The sequence below is a fragment of the Monodelphis domestica genome, chromosome 5 (genome assembly GCF_027887165.1).
Source record: "Monodelphis domestica isolate mMonDom1 chromosome 5, mMonDom1.pri, whole genome shotgun sequence".
NCBI classification, from domain to species: domain Eukaryota; kingdom Metazoa; phylum Chordata; class Mammalia; order Didelphimorphia; family Didelphidae; genus Monodelphis; species Monodelphis domestica.
In genome coordinates, this window is record NC_077231.1 from 100,390,463 (window position 1) to 100,417,957 (window position 27,495).

General features: G+C 44.0%; 1 protein-coding gene across 2 annotated transcripts in view; it reads right to left on the reverse strand.

The window, feature by feature from the left end:
• Positions 1–5,126, reverse strand: part of ELFN2 (extracellular leucine rich repeat and fibronectin type III domain containing 2) — a 104,306-nt gene extending 99,180 nt beyond the window's left edge. Inside the window, exon 1 of one of the 2 annotated variants that reach the window (XM_056798897.1) lies at positions 4,857–5,126. The gene's annotated coding sequence lies outside the window, so the exon portion shown is untranslated. Of the gene's footprint in view, positions 1–4,244; positions 4,402–4,856 lie in introns of those variants that run through there. The other variant, XM_056798898.1, reaches the window with a different exon arrangement.
• Positions 5,127–27,495: the final 22,369 nt, after the last annotated feature.

Below are 27,495 nucleotides of genomic sequence, written 5' to 3' on the forward strand. Positions count from 1 at the left end.
TTGAGTCTTAGGTGTTTGACTAGAGATTAAATGGCTTGCCTTAGGATCACACAGCCTATATTTATCAGCTGGAGAACTTGAACTCGGGTTTGTCCAACTCAAATCCAGTTGTCTAGCCACTAAATCATTCTTATCCTGTCTCTCTCATCATGCACATGGTAAGAGCTTTTTTAAAAATGCTTCTTGAGGGGCAGCTGGGAGCACAGAAAATAGACAGCCAGGCCTGAAGGCAAGAGGACCTGGATTCAAATACGGCCTCAGACACTTCCTAGCTGTGTCCCTGAGCAAGTCACTTAACCTCACTTGCCTAGTCTTTCCTGTTCTTCTACCTTAGATTCAATACTTAGTATTTAGTAGCAATTCTAAGACAGAAAGTAAGGGTTATCAATGTTGTTTTTTAAATGATTGAAAATCATTTGATTGATTGATTGAAATACCCAGTGGTGTGTGTGTAGGGGGAGGGCCCAGCAGTAAGGGAGGAAAAATATCTCTCTTTCCTCATGCACTAGAACTATGGTTCCCACCTCTGCCCCCTGCTGGGACTATAGAAGCCAGAGAGAGGACCACACATAGACCAAGCCCCTCCTACTCTTCTCTCTCCATCTAATCCCTCAAAACAAAGACTTGAACAAGAGCTGATATCAGCCAATGTGGTCCAATAGAAGGGCTGTTGGATTTAAAATCAAAGATTTTAGGTTCAAATCCTGACCTTGATCCGTACTATCTGTATGACTTTGGATAAGTCACTTTGCTTTTTCTTGGCCTCAGTTTCCTCATCTGTAAAATGAGAGGGCTAGACTAGATAGCTTTAGAGGTAACTTCTACTTCTATCTAGATCCAGGAACTAGTAATTGATGACCAGCCTTCCCCACCCCCAACATACACATCCTTGACATTTTGAAGACAAAGGGGAACCAAGGCAGGCATCTTTACATGCCAGTTGAGGAGGAGAGCTTCATTCAATGCACATTACCAGGTACATGCATGTACACACATGAAGACATGAATACTTGTGTGTACAGATTTGCCTACATATGCTTGGCTAGGAAGTGAATATCCTAGAAAAGATACAGAATTTGGAGTCAGGAGACCTGGATTTGAACCTCAGCTCTGCTTGACCACCTGTATCATCTTTGGCTTCCTAACTCTGGAACTCAGTTTCCTAAGCTGTAAAACGAGGGGGCTATTCTGGATACTGCTAAGTTTCTTTCCAGTTCTGACTCTCTGATGCTAGAACTTTCCTTTAGGTTGGCAAGATTCTGAAAGTATCCAAGTTCTTTTCAGCAAGAGTTTGTATCCAGTGCCTCAAGTCTGACCCATGGGCATACAGAAAACAAAGGAGCTTCATATCTGCACCCCATAAGCACACCCTCAACCCTACCCCCTTACACTCACATTTGTGAGCACAAGAAGGAATATACTAATATACACACACATATACACCCCTGTGGGCACAAGGCCAGCAACAACAACAAAAAAACTCTATAAAGGGAAACTAAGCTTATTAAAACATGGACATGTTACAAAGACAGGTAGCCACACCCACCCACCCACCCTCTATCAGCTGGCTCACACATGTCTGATACCCATGTCTCTTTGAAAGCCACTGATCCTAGTGAGAGGGAAGTGGATGGAAGTGGGGAGGGAGTCAGGAACAGGGGACTGGCTCTCCATGGAGTAGAGAGCAGTCTAGAGAAAACTGGGTGGACAATTATGAGAGGAAAGGAGAGATCGAAAAAGAGGATGGGAGAAGAGGGGATAGGGAGAGAAGGGGCAAGGAAGGGAGAAAAAGGAAGAGGCATGGCATGGGGTGGGGGAGAGGCAGGGAGAAGGGTAGAAAAGGGACAAGAAGAAAGAGGGAAGGGATGATGGATAGAGGAGAAGAAAGAGGAAGGAAGGAGCCAGGAGGGAAGTTTAGAAAAGATAAGAGAGGGGGAGAAAAGATAGGGGTGGGGAAAAGAAAGAATGAAAAGGGAAAGTAAAGAAATGGGTAAGAAGAGAGGGAAGAAGGGAAAGGAGGGCAAAAAGACTGGAGAAGATACAAAGGGAGACCTAGGGAAGAGAAAAGGAAGAGGAGAGGAGAGAAGAGATTAGAGAATAGGAGGGAAGAAGAGAAAGAGAAGGGGAAGGAGTGAAGAAAGGTAAAGGGGAAGGAGAGAAGTCAGGGGAGAGGGAGAGGCAGGCAAGAGCAGAGAGGGCTGTGTCTGCTGGCAGAGAAAAGGGGAAAAGGGGAGAGGGAAGATGGCAGAGAGCACACTGCTGCAGAGCAGTCTATTCATCCCCACACCCAGGGGCAGCTCTCCTTCCTTGTCCAGGACTGTTCTCACTCGATCCTTGAACCACAGACATAGTACATCCCAAGGCATCAATCACATCAATCCTTTCACCTCCCACACACACATAAAGCAGGGCCCCTGCCCCTCTCCAGAAGGAGCAGCCCCACATGCCTTGTACACACATTTCACACAGCAGGCATGCACCCTGCACTTTGCCCACAGAGAAAGAATGCCACCCCAGAGACACCTCCAGCAGGGCCAATGTGCCCAGGCATGCGCATGAACAAGCACACACAACAGACACACATGCCACTTGGCTACCCCCAGTCCCCGGAACACAAGAAAGGATCCCAGAGCCCTTCTGGCTGCGACAGTCTAGAGATCATATATCTTTGGCCCTTGACTTCCCACAATGGGGGGGGGGTGCAAATCTTCATCCTGATATCCTCCTCTAACCCTAGGCCCCACCCCCAATCTGGCCAACCCCTTCCTGGTCTTCCATCTCATTCCCCAATCTTGACACCACCCCCACCAAGACCCCCCTAGGGGTCCCAAAGGACTCCTGGGTATTTCTCCAAGAGGTTCCATTCCCCTATTCATTTGTCTCACTCCACTAGGAAGGACGGTCATATCAACCTCCTTTCCTCTCCTCAGGCACTCACCCCTCAATTCTCAGTATCCCCCAAAGTTTGCAAAGATGTGAGAGTTGGTGGGGAGACAGAAAGGAGGCTTATTTGTGGGGTATTGTCTAATATCCTCTGGACAGTCTCTTGACGATGTTATGTCTCTGTCTGCTTGCCCCCCCCCAAAAAAGATATATAAATTCACATACAACATTCATCTCAGATAATTTCCAGCCATAAAAGGAAGGCAGGATTTTTACCCCTTAGGAATTCTCCCCCAACACACACACCCGAAGTGGGGACCCTGGAAACAGCCTCCAGGTTCAGTCACAGCCTCCCAGGGGCTCTCTTTCCCTGCCCAATTTGGTCTGCTCTTAGAGCCAGCATCCCAGAGGCGATCTAGGATCTAGAGGGATCCACTTACCTGCTGATCCGGATGGAATTCCGGCAGGGAAAAGGGGGGGGAGGGGAGAGGACTGCTGCCTGCCCTCCTCCAAGGAAGAGAGAAGAGAAAGGAAAGACGAGAGAAAAGAGAGGAGAAAAAGGAAAGACGAGAGAAGAGAGAAGAGAGAGAGAGAGAGAGAGAGAGAGAGAGAGAGAGAGAGAGAGAGAGAGAGAGAGAGAGAGAGAGAGAGAGAGAGAGAGAGAGAGAGAGAGAGCTGTGTGCCTGTCAGTGTTTGGGTAAGTGTGCACGCTGGTGTGCAGGGGTGAGTGTGCGCTAGCGTGTGTCTGTACCAGTGTGTATGTATATGTCAGTATGTGTGTGTGTCTGAGAGCGCGTGCAGACACCACCCCGCCACCGCTACCTCCTCTCTCCTCCTCCTCTCCTCCTCCTCCTCCTCCCCCCCGTAGCCAGTAGCTGCCGCCGCGGGGGCTAGAGCGGTGCGCTGGCTGGGGCTGCTGGCCGGCCACTTGGCCGGCCGTCTGGCGGTCTATCTGTCTGTGTGTGTCTGGCCAGCGACTGCAGGCTCTCTAGGTGTCTGTCTGTCTGTCTTGGTGCTGAGCTGTCGGCCCTTCCCTCTCTTCTCCAAATCCTTTCGCCCACCCCCCAACCCCCTCTCCCAGCTGGGCGAGCCGGGGCCCAGCATCGGGATGCGCCCACCCACACTGCCCACACCTACCCCTCCTCCCCCCAGCCCCCGGGGGGGGCGGTGAGGAACGGGGAACGGGGAGGAACCAAAGCTCCAGCCGCAGCCGCAGCACCAGGAGCGAGGCCCGGCCCCAGGGGCCAGGCGGGCAGGAAATTAGCGCCCTCCCGATGGGGGCCCGGCAGGCGGGTCATCATCTCCTCCTTCCCCATCTCTTCCCCTCCTCCCAAATCCTCCCTTCCCCCATGCTGGCTCACCTGGGGAATGGGGAGGGGGGGTGGTCTCCAGGGCCCGCTGGGAATGCGGGAGGGCCCAGGCGACAGCTCTGGCTCCCGGGGCCGGTGCATGCAACAGCTGGCGGGGAACTTAGCGCCCCGCCGGCCGGCCCGAGGTAGCGCAGCGCCCCCCTTCCCCCCCACCCCCACCCCGCGCGCGAGCTCGAGCTCGAGAGCGCCCACGCGCGCGTACCCGCCCCACACGAGAGAGAGAGAACCTACCCACCCCCTCCCCGCTACAGCTGGACAGCTCCTCAGCTGCGGGATCCTGGGATCCAGCCCCTAACAGCTGGGTTCCCCCCACCCACCCACCTTGGCTCTCCTCGTGACCCACAGGCAGATCTAGGTACAGCTGGGAATTACCTTCCCCCCACCTCCACCCCCATTCCCTGCCTCTCCACTAGGAAATTCCCCCCACACCTCATCTAGAGAACTTCCTGCCCCACCACCAGCACCAAGCAGAGGCGGAGAATGTGAAGAATCGTGGGCCCAGTGGCACAAATGCCTGAGAGGTCTCCCCAGAGCCTACCCACCTGTCCAAGCCCCCAACATACACAAGCTCACACACACGCACACACACCCATCCCCTGGTACCTGCAACACCTGAAGGAGAAAAGCCAGCTCTGTTGAGGAGGCAGCAGCTGTCTCTCACAGATGCAACAGATGGAGAGAAGAACTATTCATAGAATCACAGAACCCGGGAATGTCAGGGCTGAAAGGACCTCAGAACAGAGACTCTTCCACCATCCAGTGTTAGAGTTGGCTGAGACTGTCAGAGCCTCAACTGTCAAGAGAGGTCTTGGAACAGAGAATAACAGAACAGGTGGTATTAGAGCAAGAAGGGCCTGAAAGCAGAATGTCAGAACTGAGAGGGACCTTGGAACAAAGAATGTTAGAATATAGAATGTTAATACCTAAAACCAGGACTACTCAAATATAGAATGTCCGAGTTTGAAGAATATCAGAACTAGAAGTGTGGGAAGGAAGGAAGGAAGGAAGGAAGGAAGGAAGGAAGGAAGGAAGGAAGGAAGGAAGGAAGGAAGGAAGGAAGGAAGGAAGGAAGGAAGGAAATTTGAGCAGTTATTTAGCACCTACTATGTGCCAGGAATCATACTCTGCTTTACAAATATTTTATTTGTTCCTCAGAATAACTCTAGAAGATGTGTTATGATCATTCTTATTTTATAGTTTTATAGACAGACACAGGTTAAGTGACTTGTCCAGCATCACCCAGCTTATAGTGACTGTCTGAGGGCAGATCTGAGCTGAGGTCTCCCCCATTTCAGGCTCAGAGTTCTATCCGCTTCATTACCAAGCTACATCAAAACTGGAAAAGACCTAGGGGTAATTTAGTCCAATGCCTTAAAATAGAGAATATCCGAACTAAAAGACCTTAGAACACAGAACATTAGAATATAGTATGTTAGAGCATAGACTGTTCAAGCTGGAAGAGATGTTAGAACAAAAAAAGTCAGAACATGGAGTGTCGATCCCTTAGACCAGAGAATTCCCAAGCTGGGAGGGACTTTAAAATAGTGGATGTAAAAGAGCTTTAAAAAGCCTATATATGTGATAGATAGATAGAACAGAGAAAAAAACAAACTAAAAGAGTCATTAGGTGGACTTTAGAACACTTTTTTGGGAACACCCTGTGAGACATGGAGCCCAATTATTATTGTTTCCATCCAAACAAATCACTGGATCACACACACACACACACAGCCAACCTCAAAAAAGGAAGTGGCTGGCCTAATGTCATCACATAAACCCAAGACAGGGACCCATTTCTCCCACCTCCCAGACCAGGAATGTGAATCCCCAGTCCAGTCTTTCAAAGATGCCACTATGCTCCAATCCAGCCTCAAACAACACCCAACAAAGAGAATTTCCTCTTTATAGCTACATTCCAAAAAACAATAAGCTATTGGTGGCATCCTAGTTTCTCAGATGTAGGCATTACTCCTATCAGTCAAACTTCAGAAAAGTAGTCTAGGGTTGGCTTGGGGAATGCACATTCAGACAGATCATCTTTGGGGAAAGCTCTACCTGTTTGTTGCCTCCCAATCTGTTTCAAACACCTGCCCCCTTCCAACCCTGGCCCCTGTCATTCACCCACTCTGACCCAAAGAAGAAAAGCTCCTTCACACCTCCCCATCCCTACATACCTTTGGTAGTGCACTTGTAAGAGCTAGAGAAAAACTCTCCCTGTCCACCCCTTCAGAAAGGCAAGTGTGCTGTAGTGGAAAGATCAGGGAATACAGAATCAAAAGATATGGTCTAAATTCTATGCCTAAGATTAACTCCTGCACTTACATGCTGGGTGATCTTGGGCAAGTTATCTCTCTAAACTTGCTTCCAATTGTAAAAAAAAATAGGAGATAGTATTAAATTATCCCTAAAGTTTCTGTCCAGTTCTAAATCCTTTGGTCCTCCAAGAGGAGAGACTGGTATCTTGCAAATGTGTTGAATTGGGGTGGGATGGAGTGAAGAGATGTGAAGAGAGCCTCTCTCTCTGTAACATGGAGACAATAATAGAGTCCCTACGTCACAGGGCTGTCCCCAGGAAAGTGTTCTGAAGGTTGTAAAGTCTCCCAAAAATGTGAGGACTATTTTATTGTACACAATCATAGCTTAAGAGCTGGAAGAGTCCTTGGTGGTTATTGAGTCCAAACTGATTTTACTTACTGGGGGCCAAGAGTAGATAACTGGTTACCTAATGTCACAAAAAGAAAATGACGGGATTGGGACCCAAGACCTCTGTCTTCAAAACCCCATGAAAATCATACCAAGAACCAATTGATTCAAAGAAACTAGGCATTGGTACCAAAGACAAGACACTGGGTTGTGCTTCTCCTCCAGATTCATGGTTTCACTAGTCAGGGAACCTCTGACAGCCTAATTTTGGTTCCTCATAAAAATGTTTGGGTTTGCTAGTCCAGCCAACCAGTAATTCAAGTGCCAACATTGGGCTAGTTATGGAGTGCTAGACATGGAATCACAGACCTAGGTTCAAATCCTGCCTTAGATACTTACTAGTTGTGTGACTCTAGGAAACTCATTTAACTTTTCTTATCCTCAGTTTGTTCATCTGTAAAATAGGTATAATCATACCTGCACAGAGTTGTAAAGTTTAAGAGGAAAATGGGACTCTGACAGTGGAAGCAATGTGCTTAGAGTCCCATGGCTAAGTAACCATCAGAGCCCAGGCTCAAACTCAATTCCTTCCTAATTGATTGACTATCCCACTCTCCTCAACAAATGTTCCAAGCATTCATGTCTCTCTTCTAGCTTCCCTGCCTCCCCTGACTTTCTCAGCCAAGGACCTCATCTTATAGTTCACCTCCCAAATGGAGACTATTCCAAGAGCTCCCTCTTTCCCTTTCCCTCTCATTTCACATCACTCACATATCTCACTCCAATGTCTCCCTCATTTTTCCCCTCCAAGGAAATGTAGCCATTCTTACCAAAGTCAAACCTTCTACAGGGACCCCTGACCCCATCTCTTCTTGTCTACTTCAGCAGATTGCTCCAGTCATAGTCCCCAGTTTCTAATCTTCAGTCTTGCCCTATCTACTAGCTCCTACCTTGTCTGCCCATGTTGTTTTCTCCCATCTTTGATAAATGTTCTCTTGATTTGACCATCTCACTTCGTATTGTTTCTTATCTCTACTTCCCTTCTCAGCTATACTCCTTGAGCTGCCTACAATCAATACTACCTCTTTCTCTTCCATCACTTTTTTCTAAACTCTCTGCAATCTGGTTTCTGACCTCATGTTTCAACTAGAATTGCTCTCTCCAAAGTTCCCATTGGGTTATCAATTGCCAAAATCTAATGGTCTTTTCTCAACTCACATTCTTTTTGGCCTCTCTGAAGCTTTGACACTGTTGTTCACCATCTTATCTCTTTAGGTTTTTTTTAAACCCTTACCTTCCATTTTAGAATCAACACTAGGTATTGGATCTCAGGCAGAAGAGTGGTAAGGGCTAGGCAATGGGGGTCAAGTGACTTGCCAAAAGTCACACAGCTAGGAAGTATCTGAGGCCAGTTTTGAACCCAGGACCTCCCCTCTCTGGGCCTGACTTTCAATCCACTGAGCCACCCAGCTGCCCACCTCTTTAGCTTGTGTGTGTGTGTGTGTGTGTGTGTGTGTGTGTGTGTGTTTGTGACACTATTCTGCTGGTTCTTCTATCTTTCTGTCCTCTTCTCTGCTGAATCTTTATCCAGATCATATTTACTAACCATAGATATTTCTCAAATTTCTGTCCTGGTGCTCTTTTCTTTTCCCCCTCAATTAATTCATTTTGTTATCTCACCAGTTCCCATAGGTTAAATTATCATCTCCATTTAGATGATTCCTAAATTTGTGTATCCCCCCCCAAGCACCTTCCTTAGTGCCAATCTCAAAACACCAATTGTCTATCAGACATTTCTACAATGCCCCATAGGCATCCAAACCCAACAAATCCAAAATAGAATTTATATCTGCCCTCCCAATCCTCCCTTCTTCCCAGTTTCCACAGTATTATAGAGGACATCACCATCTTTATAGTCACCCAAGTTTGAAACCTCAGTCTTCCTAAACTCCTTACTCTCACCACATATACTCAGTCCATTGTCTAATCTTGTCATTTCTACCTTCACAACATTTCCCATATATGTGCCCTTCTCTCCACTTATGCCCTGACTCTAGTTCAACCTCTCATCACCTCTTACCGGGTCCATTACAATAATCTCTTGATTGTTCTCTCTGACTCAAATCTCTCTCTTCACTCCAATCCATCCTCCACACAGTTACCAAAGTGATTTTTCTAAAATATTTTCTGGCCTTATAGTGTCAGGCAGCATCTCTGCCTGTCACACATAAGGCCAGAGTTTAATTCTTTAACAGGGAGTCAAAAGCAGCTAGATGGTTTTAGTGGATAGAATGCTGGACCTAGAGTCAGGAAGGCTTACTTATCTTCCTGAATTCAAATCTGGTCTCAGACACTAATTTTGTAACCCTAGGCAAGTCATTTGGCATTCCCTCCCATCTAAGCCAGCAGATTGTCCCGATTTTCATCCCCATTTTCTAATTTTCAGTCTCTACTGGCTCCTACCCTATTGCCTCAGTTTTCTCATCTATAAAATGAACTGGAGGAAGGCATGTCAAATCATTCCTTTGCCAAGAAAACCCCAAATGGAGTCTGAAAAACAACTGAACACATATCTGATTGTGTCCCCCTCCCCCTCACTAATTTCCAATGGCATTTAATGCTTCTGGCTGGCTCTTCATAATCTGGTCCTTTCCTTCCTTTCAAGTATTTTTACCTTTTCATTCACTCCAGCTACAATGTCTTCCTTGATGTTCTTCAAACATTACCCTCCCAAATCCTATTTCCATCCCTCTTCACTGGTCATCCCGAATTCCTGGAATGTCCTACCTCCCTCCTTCCCTCCCTCCACCTCTTAGTTTCCTTGGCTACCTTCAATACTAAGCTCAAATCTTACCCTCTGTATGAAGCTTTTCCTAGTCCCAATTGCTATTGCATTCTCAGGCATTATTTTCCTTCTACACTATAACTTGTTTGTACATAGTTGTTTGCATATTGTCTTCCCCATGAGACTTCCCCCTGAATTCCTTGGGGGCTGGAACAGTATCCTTGACTTTCTTTGTAGCCCCAGCACTTAGCACAGTGCCTGGCACATAGGAGGCACTTCATGAATATATAATTAATTGGGTGATTGAGTGAAGTCCAGCCCTTATTCTCCAGCATTTATTCCTCTGCTACACACACAGGCACCCAGCACATATTATTGGCTAGTTTCTTGAATTAAATGGACCTCAACACTCCATTCCCCAAGCAGTCTGGTTGATCTGTGTCAATGGGATGCTTTCAATCCATACTAACAACACATAGTCCTAAGATAATAAAATGTCAGAACTAGGAGGGACATTAGAACAAGAAATGTCAGAGCTAGAAAGGACCATAGAGATTACCTCTCAAAATGCTTTATTTTATGGAATAGGAAATGGAGTACTAGACAGCTACTACTTGAAAGTGGTGGGGCTAGGACCACCATCCCTCCTCACTTTCTATTAGAGTTATTCCCTGACATGAAGGCATTCCAATTTGAATGAGTCAGATGAAGAAGATGACCACATAAAGAAATTTTTCATACACACCACAATAATTTGTGCCTATGTTTTATCCCTAATTAGACTGGATGCCTCATCTTGGCATCTCCCATGTCTATTCTGAGTGAGTATGAGGACTTTCATTTAGCATAAATTATAAAATCATAGGGTTTCGAGCTTGAAAAGACCTCAAAAGTCTGATCCAGCTCCTTCATTTTACAGATTAGGAAACTGAAGAATAAGCAGGCTAAGTAACTTGACCAAGGTTATATAGACAATAGATCATCTGATCACAAATCTACTGCACCTTGCTACTAATCACTAAGTGTTTATGGAATTCAAATGAATTGAACTTAGCAGAGTTGGGTGATTTATCTTTCTTTAAACTATGCTGAGATTCCTTTTAGTCTATTGTGGGATTTGATGAAGTTATAACTAGGACATGGCAGTCAAAATGTCAAGTCACTTAACTCTCATTGCCTAACCCTTACCATGCTTCTTCCTTGGAAATAATACACGATGTTGATTCTAAGATAAGAGGAGGGTTTTTAATTTTTTTCTAATCCATCAGTCTAAGACACTGAAATTTAGGGAACACTGACAGCCTTCATGGTCCTTTAGCAGCTAGAAACAACTGAGCCTAGCATTTAAATAGCAATAATAATTAGTTAAAATAGGAAGCTAACAGATGGTATGTAGCCACCATACCATCTCAGGTGAGCTTTTCCCTGGGCAGCCCGCCTGCAGCCTCCTCCCCAGCTGTGTAGAAGGATATTTTTCACAGTCCTTTCTCCAGACATAAAAATTATTAGTTAAGAGTACTCACATTTGAAAGGCAGCAAATTCTGTCTGGTAGATAGAGCACTGGCATCCAAACCAAAATGACCTGAGTTCCAGTCCTACCTGATTGTGTGACCTAAGGTGAATCACTTAACCTCCCAGGGATCCAGACAACTCTCTGTAAGTTGCAAAGATGCCTGCTTGCACTCAGAGGGAGTTTCTTCACCTGGATGCTCTCTATAGCATTGAAATCACAACCTAATTAGAGTAATATCAGTATCTGGATCCTTTAAGAAGTTATGGGGCAACAAAGAAATCATTTGGCACTTCTTAAATTCATAATTTTAAAATAAGAGATTATGTTGGGGACATCTAGGTGGCTCAGTGGATTGAGAGCTAGGTCTAGAGATAGGAAGTCCTGAGTTCAAATCTTAGCTGTAGGACCCTGGACAAGTCACTTGACCCCCATTGCCTAGTCCTTACCACTCTTCTGCCTTGAATACTTAGTATTGATTCTAAGATGCGAGGGAAGGGGTTTAAAGAAGTGTGGGGGGGGTGGAGGGAGGGAATAGTTATAAAATAATGGTGCCAAGTTTAGATAGAAGTGATGGTCACTAAACCACACCTAAGGATCCTTGCAAGCCACATATTTCTTTAAAGTCTTAGTAACAACAAGAATAAGGGTTAGACTAACAGGATATAGCAATGGATGGTCCTCCAGTCAGACCTCTCATGAAGGGGAACCTGCTACTTAAGTTCATGCCACAGGACTTCAGCGAAAGAGAATGGCCACATTTAGAAGGGATAAGAAAAGACTCAGGAGAATTGGATTGTTGGAATTGGAGGAGGCATTAGGGTTGTTTTGCTCAGCCCTATCAGACAGAGCCATAAGCAATGGACATTCCAGCAAAGAAGCAAATTTGATTTTGACATAAGGGAAAAAACTTCCCAAGGGAGATATCAAACAGTGTGATGAGACACCACCTTGGGAAGTAGCAGGTTCCCCTTCATGAGAGGTCTGGCTGGAGGACCATCTGCTGATATCCTAGTTACCTCTCAGATCCCATCCATCTGGGAGATTCTGCAATTTCCCAGTGCTAGCTTAGTACATCACCTGGTGTGCAGTAAGAGATTAATAAATGCTCATTGATTAAGTGATTGAGTGCCACAGTCATCAATATTCTATGTCAAAAACCTGGGTTGTGGTTTCAAGAGGACTGCCCCAGAATCTGTAGATGGCCTGGTTTCCCATTTCTAGCAGTGACTTGAATAAAGGCATAGGTGACCCATTTATTAAATATACTGATGACGTGAAGCTAGGGGAAAACATCAACAACACTAAATGACAGAATCAGTTCTTGATAGGCTAAAATAATGGACCTGACAGAACAAAATAAAATGTGGCATGGAGAAATGCAAAGTTCTGCTCTTAGGTACAAAAAAACAATGACAGATACAGATTGGGCGTGAGACACAAGTTCCTCTAAAAATTATCTGAAGGTTTTAGTGCACTCTGAGCTCTGTGTGCAAAAGGAGTTAGACTTGCCCTGCAGAATTCCAAAAGGCAAAACAGGCTAATGAGTAGAAGTTACAGGAAGGTCAATTTGATCTCTATATAAGAAAAAAATGTCTAATAATGCAATAGTCATGGGTTTTCCTGTTAGGTAGTGAGTTTCTTGTCCCTAGAGTTATTCAAGCAGAAAATGGATAACCATTTGTTGAGAACATTATAAACAGAATTTCTACATCACAGAAAATTAGGACTATATGACTTTTTCTCAAGACACTTCCAGTTCTAAGATTTTATTTGAGGCAATCCAGAAACTCTTTTCAAAAAGAGAATAGCTAACATCTTAAAGAGGGCAGGGTGTGGGAAGAAGGTAGAGACAAAAGAAAAATCTCTTAAATGGGTGTTGTTTGAATAATGGAAAGAGGGGCAGCTAGGAGGCTCAGTGAATAAAGAGCCAGGCCTGGAAATGGGAGGTCCTGGGTTCAAATTTGGCCTCAAACACTCCCTACCTATGTGACCCTGGGCAAGTCACTTTACTGCCACTGCCTATCCCTCACCATTCTTCTGCCTTGGAATCAATACTCAGTATTCATCTCTAGGAACAAAAGTAAGGGTTTAAAAACAAAACAAAACCAAAAAGAAGAGATCCCTAAATTCAGAAAAACACAAAAGAACTCCTGGAGACTTCTCATAGGTAGAGAAAGTGGTTTAAAAAAGATTTTTAAAAAGATTAAAAAGCCAGAACATGCTGGAATATTTGGGGGCACATCCATGAGAATGATCTGGGGAGCCTGTAGCTGGGGAGAATATAAACAAGTCCACATTGTGCTTTACCTGTGTTGAGACTTTGATAAAGTACACTCTGTACTTAAGAGATTGGATTTTTCCTTCAGTGCTCATTGGCTTCATGTGGTATTTTTGCAGTCTGTCTGTCTGTCTGTTTGAAGTAAGGTCACCAAGCTCGGTGCTGAATAGCGATGAGAAAATGGCCGTCTAGCTCTTCTTCTCTGAGGCAGGGGATGAAGGCTTTGCAATGTCACACACACACACACACTGGCAGAGTTGGCTGGTATGCTAGCTGGTTTTCACAGATCTGAGTTTTGTTTTCTTTCTTTCTTTTTTTTGTCCCTTGTTCAAAGGATTGGCTCCCTGGCCTGGAGAGAGAAAGAGATAAAGAGAAATACATGAAACATTTATTAAGCATCTATTACGTGCCAAGCACTGGGCTAAGTGCTTCAAGCATCAGTATAGAAAGGAAGTTCCTGCCCGGAAGAACTTTACGTTCTAAGCCAGCAGATAAAGGAAACTGGAAAAGGGGATGGACCAACATAGAGAATTAGTCCTCTGAGCCATGGCCTGAGCCAGTAAGCATGAAGTGAGCTTGGTTGGCAAGGGTGCTTCTTCAAAGGGAGGTCCCAGTCAGCAGAGGAAGTCATGGGGATGGAGGCAGCTAGGTGGCACAGTGTCGGGGGCACTGGGCCTGACGTCAGGGAAACCTGAGTATAAATCCAGCCTCAGACACTTGCTAGCTGTGGGACCCTAAGCCCACCATGTCACCTCTGTCTACCTCTGTTTCTTCTCCAGCAAAATGGAAGCACCTACCTCCCAGGTAGGTGTCATGCCAATAGAATGAGGCCATCTTGGAAAAGTGCTCTGCATTGCCACTGAGAGAAGGCCCTGCAGAGGAAAAGGGTATATAGGGGTGGGTGGATAGATGTATTTTGTATCTGGAAATAAAGATGACAAAAACAACAGTATCAAAAAAACTTTTTTAAATAAATAAAAATGCCGGAATTAAAAAAAAATAGTCTGGTGGGACTTATTACTAGAATACAAAGCACCAGCCCAAGGAGAACATTCTCAGTCATCATCTGCCCCCTCAGATTGGAACAAGGTGCCATCCTAAGCAGAGTCACCATCCAATCTCATCACCTCTTAAAACTGCTTTGAGGCACCAGCCCAAGCAGAACAACCTAAAAGACACTGGGCCAAAGTCAAATTTCAGTCAGTGAGAGCTATAGACTTTTAGGGTGCTCTAAATGAGATCCAGCTGCTTCTCTGCAAGATGCCTCCCAAGTGATGGAGAAGCCAATAGCAGCTCTCTATTTGTTAACCTTTACCTTCTGTTTTAGTATAAGTTCTAAGACAGAAGAACAGAAAGGGCTAGGCAGGGGGCAGCTGGGTGGCTCAGTGGATGGAGAGCCAGGACCAGGCCCAGAGATGGGAGGTCCTGGATTCATATCTGACCTCAGACACTTCCCAGCTGTGTAACTTCCATTGCCTAGCTTTTACAATTCCTGCCTTGGAACCAATACACAGTATTGACTCTAAGACAAAAGGTAAGGGAAAGAAAGAAAGAAAGAAAGAAAGAAAGAAAGAAAGAAAGAAAGAAAGAAAGAAAGAAAGAAAGAAAGAAAGAAAGAAAGAAAGAAAGAAAGAAAGAAAGAAAGAAAGAAAGAAAGAAAGAAAGAAAGAAAGAAAGAAAGAAAGAAAGAAAGAAAGAAAGAAAGAAAGAAAGAAAGAAAGAAAGAAAGAAAGAAAGAAAGAAAGAAAGAAAGAAAGAAAGAAAGAAAGAAAGAAAGAAAGAAAGAAAGAAAGAAAGAAAGAGAAAGAGAGAGAGAGAGAGAGAGAGAGAGAGAGAGAGAGAGAGAGAGAGAGAAAGAGGGAGGGAGAGAAGGGAGGGAGGGAGGGAGGGAGGGAGGGGAGGGAGGGAAGGGAGGGAAGGGAGGGAAGGAAAGTGTCCTCAAAAGGAGAACTCTCATTTCAATAACAGAGGCTCTACCCGGGAAAGAGTGAGCAGGAGTCAGATTCCAGGTCCCTGGTTTGAATGTGCCTAATGGCCTGGAAGCATCTGAATCCTTGGAGGCCTCTTCCAAACCTGCTTCCTGCTGCAAACACCCATCTCTTTAACGCCAATAATCTCCCACTGATGCTGCTGTGAATCTCACAGCTCTATCCACCTCATCTTAAGAGATTCATAACCCCAAGGCAGTGGGAAGATGTATGGTGGACTGAGGCAGGCTGAAGCCCATTTTCCATGACAACTCATGCTCAAGGAAGAGCCCCAAAACTATATTTCCTGCTCTCTTCCCTGCTCTGTACCGAAAGGACTCTCCCTCCTTCCATTCCATTAAGTGTCCTGATCTCTCACTCCAATTTTCCTTTCTTCCTTCAACCATACAACAAGCATCCACTGGACATCCATATGAGCCAGGCAGAATGGGGTACTAGATAAAGAGACAGATTTGGACTCAGAAAAGACCTGAATTCAAGTCCCACCTCTGACACAAATTGGCTATCCTAGATAAGGGATCACTCTAATTTCTCAGGGCTCTGGGCAATTCTCAAAGGCTGGAAGTCATAGACAAGGACCAGAGTTACAGTGGTAAAGGAAGTTCCTCTCTGGAAGGCAAGAAACAAGTATTTGTTAGACATCCACTATGTAGGATTAGATAGCTAAGTGGTGCCATAGTTCACACAGCACTGAGCTTGGAGTCAGGAAAACCCATCTTCCTGAGTTTAAATCTGGCCCCAGACACTTCCTGACTTTGTGACTCTGGACAAGCAATTTACCCCTGTTTGCCTCAGTTTCCTCATCTGTTAAATGATCTGAAGAAGGAAATGTCAAACCACACCAGTAGCTTTGCCAAGAAAACCCTATATGAGGTCATGAAGAGTCAAATATGACTGAAAACAACCCAACAACAACGCATGGGTCGATGTGCTAAGGGCTAAGGATACAAATACAGGGAACAACCAGAAAGACAGCTCCAATCCTCTAGGAGATTTCACTCTCATGATATCCCATTAAAGATGAAGATGACAATGATAATGATGGTGATGATGATGGTTATTATCTCGTTTGGTCCTCACAATAACCCTTAGAGATAGGTGCCCTTATTATCCCCATTTTATAGATGGGGAAACTGAGGGAATCACAGGTCCAGTCTTTATCCCTTTATGTCCAGCAATTTCTGGATTTGGGGAATACAAAGACAAAAAAAGAAAAAGTCCTTTGTCCTAAAGAGCTTACATTCTACCAGGAAAAACTTATACAGAAAATCAAACACAAATTATAAACAAAATCCTTGAAGAGGAGATCAAGATAGGCTTCCAGAAGGAGGTACTTTCCCCCTTTATATCCAACTGTGCCTTAATTACATTTATCTATATACCATTCATTAGACAATAAGAAGCCTTGAGAGCAGTGTATATACCGTATCTTTTTTTATTTGTTTGTTTCAATACCCTTACCTTCTTTCATAGTATTATTTCTAAGACAGAAAAGTGACAAGGCTTAGGCAATTAGGGTTAAGTGACTTGCCCAGGGTCACACATCTAGGAAGTGGTTGAGGCCAAACCCACACCTTCTTTTCTCCAGCGCTGATAAGCTTTATAAACTGTGCTACCTAACTACCATTATCATTGTATCTTTGTAATCCCCAGTGCCTAGTTTTGGCATATACTTCAAGGATCTCTCGATCCATAATCCATGTCCTACCCAGTGTCTTTGTCCCCAACTGCATAAAACTAAAGGTGCCATCTATGTTTTTCCTGTCATGTAACACAAATTACTCCATGCTATAAAAGCAAGTCTTTATCAGTTATTATGGTTAAAATAATTCATCCCTAGAGGCTATCCTTCTAGTGATTAGCTTCTCTGCATCTAACCAAATTGATTTATTTGGGCTTCTCGGTACCCACCTCTATAATACCTTTGCCAAGATGACATTCCTGGAATGCTCTCCCTCCTGATCTCTATCTCCGGAAATACCTAACTTCTTGAAAATTTAGCCCAGGCCCCACTCTCTCCTGCTTTTCCTGATCCTTCCAGATGTTCATGCTCCTTTTCCTAAGCCATACCAAATATACATATATATATATATATATATACATATATGTTTTGCATTTACTTTGTATGAATTTGTACCTCTATCTGTGCATCATTCTGTTTCTAGATTTGTGTGTCTGAATATTTGCATCTATTTACCTGTGTCTCACCTGTTTCCTTTCAATAGAAAGTAAGTTCCTAAAATGTACCACCTCCTTTCATGTGGAAACAGGGGATCATCCCAGGGTACAGAATAGTGCCTAGATTGCCTGATATAATCAATTAATCAGCAAACAATTCAGAAGTGCCCACTATAAACCAGGCACTGTGCTAGGTCCCAGAGACACAAAGACAAAAGCAGAACATTTGGTACCTAGCAATGTGTTGGTTGGTTTGAAGTGGTTTCCCCCCTTTTCTTTCAAAATTTGATTACAAAGTGCTGCCCCAATATTGCTGGCCACATGCTTCAAGCATATGTGATTTTTCTTACAAGGGAGGGGGTGGTGAAGGGATAGCCTTGGAAATTAACAGGGATAGGAACAGGATCCTGTCATTTCACTGGTTGAAAATTTCCTAGATGAGAGAACTCCATCTTCCAATGCAGGTCAGTAATCCTGCAATTTAGAGTTGTAGAGAGTTGTCGATAGCAATGGGAGATATAACAGTGCCCAGAATCATAAAGGCAGGGGGCAGATAGGTGGATCAGTGGATTGAGAGCTAGACCTAGAGACGGGAGGTCCTAGGTTCAAATCTGGCCTCAGCTACTTTCTCACTGTGTGACCTTGGGCAAGTCACTTGATCCCCATTGCCTAGTCCTTACCACTCTTCTCCCTTGGAACCAATACACAGTATTGACTCCAAGACGGAAGGTAAGGGTTAAAAAAAAAGAATCATAAAGGCAGAACTTGAACTCAAGTCTCTTCCAGTTTTGTGCACTGCTTCATACTTCCTCTCTTAGACAATTATGTACTATAAAAAGCAAAGGGAGAAGGAGAAGCTAAGCAGTTTGGTGGATAGAGAGTCAGGCCTGAAGACAAAAGGTCCTGGGTTCAAATGTGGTCTCAGATACTTCCTAGCTGTGTGACCCTGAGCAAATCACTTAACCCCCATTGTCCAGCCCTTACCATTCTTCTGCCTGGAAACTAACACATAGAATTGATCTAAGATGGAAGGTGAGGGTTAAACAAAGAGATAGTGATAGGGACTAAACCTGTGATTTCATTGGTTTGGTACTCTTGACACCTCCTGGCTGAGAAAGCTCCCTCTACCAAAACAGGTCCTTTTCCAGGCATGTCTTTGCTTAATAAGCAGATGCAAATATTAGAGGCATCAGGGGACCATCCATGACAACTTTTGTTGTTTCTATAAATAAGGGGGGTCCTTATATTCAAAAAGGACCATAGACTAGAACTTGGAGTTTGTCATGTTCAAGTCCCTTATTGTACCGAAGGGAAAACTGAGTTCCAGAGCTGCTTGTTAGTAACTTGCTCAAGGGTATGCAAGTAGTAAAAGGGAGAGACAGAATCTGAACTTCACTTGAAGAAGTCTGATGACTATTGTACCGCAGAACCATAAAAGATAAGGAACCACTAATCTATGAAGGTTCTATGGGAAAAAGTGACCAAGAATTCTATGAGATGAAAGGACATGGAAGGGTGTGGCCTATAGAAGTGAATGGGGAACCCCTGGGGATGAGACTGTGGCTCTGCCAAAAGTGCCCAAGCCATGTGGCACAAGTGGAGGGTGCCACAACATTTGCAAGGAAAGGACTGAGGTTCAGCTCTGGGATCTACCATTTACAATCCATGTGACCTGGGGAAATTCACTTCCATTCTCTGGATCTTGTTTCCTCATCTGTAAAATGGGAGGACTAGCTTAGAATGCCTCCAAGGCTCCTTCTAGAGCTATGACCCTAATGCCTTGTATATATTTTGTATCTTCCTGTATATGTAAATGTTGTATCCTCCAAATGAATTGTAAGCTCCTCAAGGGCAAGGACTGTTTCATTCTTTGTATCTTCATGGCCTAATATGGCATCTAGCACATAGTAGGCTTGTGAGAAATACTTATTGATTTGTTCATTCAATCATATCCAGGACAGTTTAACTAATTCTCCATAGTTCTTATTTCTTCTCTGCAATGTATTCATTTATCATTCTCCCTGTAAATAAACAGACCTCAGGTCTTCAACAGTTCTGATCTCTCTAGTGATGTAGGTTACAACCCCTTTATAACACAGTAAATAGTCTTCATTAGTTACTGTTATCCTTTTCCTGCTAAATAAATATCCTTGCTGAAGAAGCAGAATGGCTTGGGTTTGAGGAACAGAATAAGAGGTGGATGTTTGGCACTATACTGGGTACTGTCAGTGGGCTGGATTATGAGAAGATAGAAAATAAGGGGTTGCAAGACCACTGATCTCAAGATGGTCATGCTATGGAGCCAGGAAGAGGGGGAGAAGGCTAGAAAACAGGGCATCCTGAGATGAATCAAGCTGAGAACCATATTCCTTCTCAAGCCATGGAATCAGCAAGGCTCCTAAACAAGATGATACAATTCTTCTCTCTGTCTCTGTGTCTCTGTCTCACTTTCTCTTCTCTTCCTCCTCTCCTCATCTCTCCTCTCCTCTGTCTCCTTCCCCCCCCCCAATTTCTCATCTTGCTATTTTTTGACTCATACCTTCCCTGGGGACTGTGGAGGTCACCTAGCACTTTTGTTTGAATGGCCTCCCATCCCTGTTGAGATGAAGGCTAGAAGCCAAAGTCAGAGTCAACAGAGGGGTGATTAAGTCAACAAGAACCTGAGGCATCATACTTGCCTATAGCATGCTAATAATTGAGAAGTCTTGCTTCAGCTCTTCAAATGGTCCCTGGTTCCCTCAGTATTGATTCACCCGCAACCATTGCAAATATTATTAACTAATACTAATATAATTAATATATTATTGTTCTATCACTATTAGTATAAATATAGAAAAGTATTCTTATCTTACTAAATCCACTCAAAAAGGATCTGCCAAAGCTTGTGTTCCACTTTGTCAAATAATTGTTTATTGATAAATGATCATTGCTTATGAAAGTATTAGTTAATAACATAAAAAATATTCCCTTAGTTTTAGTAATAATAGTTTCAGCTCACATTTTTCTTATTGCTTAAAGGATTTCCAAAATGCTTTCCTTTCAGTGCCCCCTCACTGCCTTCTAAGAAATCATTAATCCTATCCATTTTATACAAGAGAAATCTGAGGCCTAGAGAATTCTGTTCACTGTACCCACACTGCTTTCTAGTCTTACATAGTCTTACACCCTCAAAAACAACATCTTCCAAGTTCATCTCATTACCCTTCTCATCATTTCCTGTTCCTCCCCCCCCCCCCAAACCACTGCCACTAGGTCCCAAACGCATTCATTTCCTTGGAGCCAACAACTCTGATCGCTTTCTCTTTGCTATATCCAGTGTCAGTCTACCAGCAAAAAGCCAGCTGTCTTCCTCCCTGACCTTTTTCCCCTTTTCTCCATCCCCATAGCTACAGTCTCCAGTCCCAGTCCAGACTCAGTGAAATTCCTGGAGCCTCTTCCCCAACCTTCCTAACTCCAACTTCTCCCAAATCCAACCCAACCTACACAAGGCAGCTTGGCTTTGATGACATCATTGATACCAATTTAATTCTCCTCAAAGCCCTGAAGTAAGAGCTGAGATTCTGAATAACTCTCTACTCTGAGAAACAGTGACTACCAAAGATACAATCTAACAGTAACAGAATTCTATCATCAAAGATTCACAGAAATAAAACCAAGTTTCAAACAAATGAAGGCAAAGTCAGAACTTCCAGTTGAGTCCTTAATTCCATTCCCATCCATCTCTTCCAGTACATTGCCCCTTTAATCAAAATATTATAATAAATGATAATTATATTTACATAGCACTTTAAGGTTAACAAAGCACTTTACAAATGTTATCTTATTGGACCTTCACAATAACCTGCTTTGGTGAAAGGAGGAAGGGACAGCATCAATCCAATCACAGGACCTTGAAGAATGAAAGAATCATAAGGAGACACAGGATTAATCCATAGATGTGTTGTACTGACAGTCAGAACCGGCACAACTCAGAATCGAGAAAAGAAAAGGGGGGTTGATGAGAAAAGGAAACAAAAGAGTGAAAATGGAAAGGAGGGAGGGAGGGAAGGAGGGAGAGAGGGAGAGAGAGAGAGAGAGAGAGAGAGAGAGAGAGAGAGAGAGAGAGGGAGGGAGGGAGAGAGAGAGGGAGGGAGGGAGGGGTGGGAGGAAGAGGGGGCAGTTGGATGGCTCAGTGGATTGAGAGCCAGGCCTAGAGATGGGAGGTCCTAGGTTCAAATGTGACCTCAGACACTTCCTAGTTGGATGACATTGGGCAAGTCACTTGACCCCCATTACCCAGTCCTTACCACTCTTTTGCCTTGGAACCAATGCACAGTATTGATTCTAAGATGGAAGGTAAGGGTTTTTAAAAAAGTGGAAGAAAGAGAGAAAAAAGGGAGAAAGGAGAGGAAGGCAGAAGGAAGATGACAAAGGAAAAGAGCATGGCATGAAAAGAAAGGGGAGGAAGTGAAGGAGAAGGTGATATAGAGAAAGGGTGATGATAGGGGGGAGAGGGAGAAGGAGGAAAAGAGGGAGACAAGAAGAGGGAGCTAGGGAGATTAATGAGAGATAAAATAGAGGGAGGGAAAGAAAAGAAGGGAGAGGTAAGCAAGGATGGAGAAGGGGAAAGGAAAGAAAGGAAGAGAGGGAGAGAAGAGAGGGGAGAAGAAGATGAAAGAGGGAGAGGAAGAAGGAAGAAAATGAAAAGGAAGAGAAAAAGAGGTGGAAAGAGAGGAGGGAGAAAGCATAGCAATTTCTCAGTCCTGGAAGAGTGAGGAAGACTTTCTGGAAATGGAAAGATGGGAGCTGGTCTTGAGGGAAAGGGAAGATCTGATTTATTGGAAAAAAGTTAATCATACACTCTTAGAATCTCAGAAGTGGAAGATCAGCTCATCCAGAGGGTCTCTGAGGCATCCCTGGCAGAGAGAACAGACTGGGAAAGGGAGTGGATCCACAGAGATGATGAAAGACAAAATTGGTAAGTGTTGGCAGGGCTGTGGGAAGACAGCACATTGATAAACTGTTGGTAGAACTGTGAATTGATTCAACACTTCTGGAAAACAAAATGGAGTTGTTGGGAAGGGGGGAAGTGACTAAAACATCCCTACTCCTTAACAATAGCTATTGCTTTGGGGTTTGCAAAGAGCTTTATAAATATTCCTATTTAACCCTCACAACAACCAACCCTGTGGAGTAGATACTGTTATAATCCCCCTTTTACATAGAAGGAAACTTAAGTAGACTGAGGTTAGGTGACTTTCCCAGGGTCACAAAGCTAGTAAATGTGTGAAGTCAAATTTGAACTCAGGTCTTCCTGACTCAGAGATCACTGCTCTATAAGACACTAATATATAAACAGAGACTAACACTCATGAAGGAATACAATAATACCATCCTACCTGTGTATAACTCATTGTTTGAGCTAGTTAGTAGTAACAAGCATTTCTATAGTTCTTTAGAGTTGGCAAAGTGCCTTTTGTATATTATCTCATTTGATTCTCATGGCAGCCTTGGAAAGGAAAAGGAGCTGTTATTATCCTCATTTACAGATAAGGAAACTGAGATAAACCGTTTAAGTGACTTGCCCATGGTCACATAACTAGTAAGAGTCAAAGGCTAGATTTCTGAGAAAGGTTCTCTATCCCCTCTGATAAACGTACACTCCTGGGGTCATCACTCAACTGCATAGCAGTATGCTTTCCAAACTTTTTTTTAATTTGGATTTTTTATTTTAATAACAAATTTCCATATAAATTTTCCAAAGTCATATGATCCATGTCATCTCCCTCCTTTCCTCCCTCCCCCCCCCAGAGCTGACCAACAATTCAATCTGTTTTATACTTGTATTATCACGCAAAATGTATTTCCATGGTGTTCATTTTTTTAATCTTACAGAACCAAAACCCCAAAACACATACCCAAATAAACAAGTGATAAATCATGTTTTCATCTGCATTTCTACTCCAACAGTTCTTTCTCTGAAGGTGGAGAGCATTCTTTGGCCTAAGTCTTCAGAATTGTCCTTTCCAAACAGTTCTTAAAGCCCTTACCTTCTGTTTTAGAGTCAGTTCCAAGGTAGAAGAGCAGTAAGGGCTAGGCAATGGGAGATAAATGACTTGCTCATTGTGTCTCGGTGTCAAAGTGTCTGAGGTTACATTTGAACCCAGGACCTCCCATCTCTAGGTCTGGCACTTTATCCACTGAGCCACCTAGCTGCCTCTTTCCAAACACTTTTCCCACTATTTGATAACCCCCCACCTCATTCCTTGAATTCACCCCTGGGAAGGCTCAGTCTATTATCCTCATTTTCTAGATGAAGAAACTGAGGCCCCGACACCAGAAGTGAGTTGATGAAGGTCTTGAACGTCCTGCCCTCCCAGTTTCACACCTGAAATCACTCCCCAAAGAAACAGGAAACATCTTATGCCCCACTGACTCACTGAAAGCTCAAAGAAAAAGAATCTATGCCCCCCTCCTCCTCCCACCTTATCCACACACCCACACTCCAGCTGGACACACAGATGTTTTCCTGACGTTTTGGCACCTCCTTACAGAAATGGACCCTGTCTTGCCTGAAGCTAACATCTCTCAAGCATTCCTCCCTCCTGCTTTCACCATGGGAGGGGTGTGTGGAGAGGAGCTCTCCTCCCCCACAAGCACCCGATTAAATGGCAGAATTGGAAAGGGGAGATTGACAGTCCAAGAGAAAAAGCTAAGAAGGCAATTCAACACATTTTTATTAATCATTTGCTGTGGGCAGACTCCTGGCACTGGAAGAGGTGCAAAACTTTCACTAAGACCTTCACTCCCCATCAAGCAGTACATGATCTGTCCTGCAGGAGGCTCTGGCACAGATACAAATATTATACAATATAGATCAAGTAATCAGCAAGCATTTATTAATCACCTACTGCATGCCAAGTTCTATGCTAAGCTCTGGTGATACCAAGACAAAAATTTAATTGTCCCTGGCTTCAAGGAGCTTCCATATTAATGGGAGAAGGGATCTGAACAAATATGAAAAGGAAGGAAGGAAAGGAGGGAGGAAGGGAGGGAGGGAGAGAGAATCTATTAGGCATTGGGGATACAAATTCAAAAAATACACTAATTCTTGCCCTCAGAGAGGTTAGAATCCAATAGGAAAGATAGCGCATTTAGCAGATTTCACTAAACCTCTAATAGAAAGACCCCAGAGCACCTTAGGGTATATACCAAATTATATAGACACTACAGAGGAAGAAGCAAAGATTGCTGTGGGAGATGGGAAGGGAAAGGTTACTGACATGGGAGATCAGGGATATTGCCTGAGGAAGTGGCATTTGAGTTGGTAATAAAGGGTGAGCAAGAAACAAGCAGTGAAGAGGGAGCATGGGAGAGATTCTGGACACCAAGAAACATTAGCCAGAGAGTAGAAAAGAAGGCAGGAGTAGGATCCAGAGAGCCCAGCTTAACCCAGGCAGAGAGGGATTTCCTTCACTCTTGCCCACCCCAACAAAGACCCCACAGGCTGCCCTCCAAAGCCCAAGGCCATGGGCTAGGGAGAGGCTGATTAGAGCAGGGAGCTGTAGTAGCAATCTCCATGCTGAGGACAGTGACAGGTTGATTTTACAGCTCCTCTCAAAGCCTGCTGCTGGCCCTGGGCAAGGGATGAATCAGCTTTCTCTGGCCTTGGCTCTTCTTAATTTTCTTTCCTGTGATTTCTTCCTTTTGCTGCTGAGGGAGGTGGTAAGGAATGAAGGGTGGAACAGCTTTTGTTGTTTTCATTGGGGGTTTTATTCTCCCTCCTTCCTTTCCTCCCTAGCAGCTGGAGAGTGATGGACAGAGACATCTGAAAATTAACAGAAAATTTTCTCTTTTTTCTCTCTCCCCTCTTGGTCCCCTTGCCCCAGAGCCAAAGCTCTGGATTTAAAAAATCAAATTCAGCTCTGGAGTTTTCTCACATAAGTATACTCATTTGATGAATGCACCCCAACACCCAGGGTTTCCCTGGGAACAACAGCATTTTGTTGTAAGTAGGTCTCTACAACAAAAGGAAAAGGACCCTCATTTATGCAAGCACTCATGCTAACAAACCATTATTTAGCCTAAGAAACAAATGTAATGCAATGTAATGTAAAGGACTCTTCGGCCCAAGACAACTCTTCTTCCTTCTCCAATGGGCCTCTACCTCTCCAGAGATCTATATAGTCTTTCAAACCCATAGTACCAACTTGAGTGAGCTCCCCAAACCTCCTCACAAGAGAAAAAAGACTTGGGACTTCAAGAAAGACTTGGGACTCTAGTGATGGTGAACCCTTTAGATACCACATGTCATGCCACACTACCACCCCCTTACCCCACACAGTGGAGAGAGAAAGCATTCTCACTGGGCTGCTGGGAAGAAGGTCGGATGATGTGGGGTGGGGGGAATCATCAGGCATGGTGGAGAGGGGGAAGGGAACAACTCCATCCAAGTCCCTTTACCTTTCTAGTAAGAAATTCCAGGGGGAGGGGAATGGCACGAGTACCCACAGAGAGCACTCTGTATGCCATCTTTAATATGTGTGCCATAGGTTTGCCATCACTGTTCTATTCCATTGAGCCTGTCTATCCCTGAGGACCTATCAATCTATCCTGAATTATCTTAGAGTTAAAGGAATTCACCCACCCTACTTTCCAATTAGGAGAAAGCATTCACTAAAGTTGTGTTAACCTTTTTCCATCTACCTACTCAATTGCACAATCTACATAGCCCACATAGCAGAGAAAGAAGGGCAAGGTCCAAGTTGACTCCTCCACATCATGCCTCCAACCTTCACTGCTCCTGTGGCTCCATCACCTATTTGGTACAGTTCAAAAGCTGCTCAACTAATCCCCTATTATCTCTCCACTCCTGAAAATGACCTTGTCTTTATATTGTCTACATTTATATATTTGAGATTAGAGTCCAAAAGATCTGGATTCCAATCTTGCCTCAGCCACATTCTGGCTGTGTGACCCTGGGCACTTAAGCAATCAATTCTCCAAGCAGCTCTCTAGTAATATAACCTGCAAATAATGTGCCTACCTGTCTTTATAGAAGGGCTGATTTCTATTCAAGAGTTCCCAACACCAAAGAAATTACAGGGCTGATATAAAACAACAGGGGGGAAAGACAGACAGACAGACAGACAGACAGATAGATAGATAGATAGATAGATAGATAGATAGATAGATAGACAGACAGACAGACAGACAGACAGACAGACAGACAGACAGACAGACAGACAGATAGATAGATAGATAGATAGATAGATAGATAGATAGATAGATAGATAGATAGATAGAATAGACAGACAGATGGATAGGTAGACAGACAAATAATGGGTAGACAGGTAGATAAATTGGTAGATAGATGGACAGAAAAATGGGTAGACAGATGGTATAGATTAATAGGCTATATCTTTATCTATATCAATATTTATAGTTTCTCTCAATAGTCTATGCTCCTTGAGGGCAGAGGCTTTCATTTTTCTTGTATCCCCAGCAATTAGCACAGTGCCTAGCACATGATAAGCATTCAATGAATGTTTGTTGATTGGTTCATAGATTTGGTAACTCCTGATTTGTCTGGAACTCCTCAGGTCTCTTTTAACCACTGTCTTCTCTGGGATTCCCTGGTTCACTAAAAGGGTCGAGTTTTTGCCTGACCCAGTCCCTGGCACACTGTAGCTGCTTAATAAATTTGTGTTGATTGACAGATACACAGACTGCCCCTCTGGAGAACAGAGTCCAAGTATTTGTAAGTACCTCCTTTCCCCTTTGCACCTGTCAGCTCTCCTCCCAACCCTTCACAAAAAGGCCAAGCCCAGGTGCCTGAATTGGCAGTGAGTCAACTAATTACCCTTCTTTGAGTATT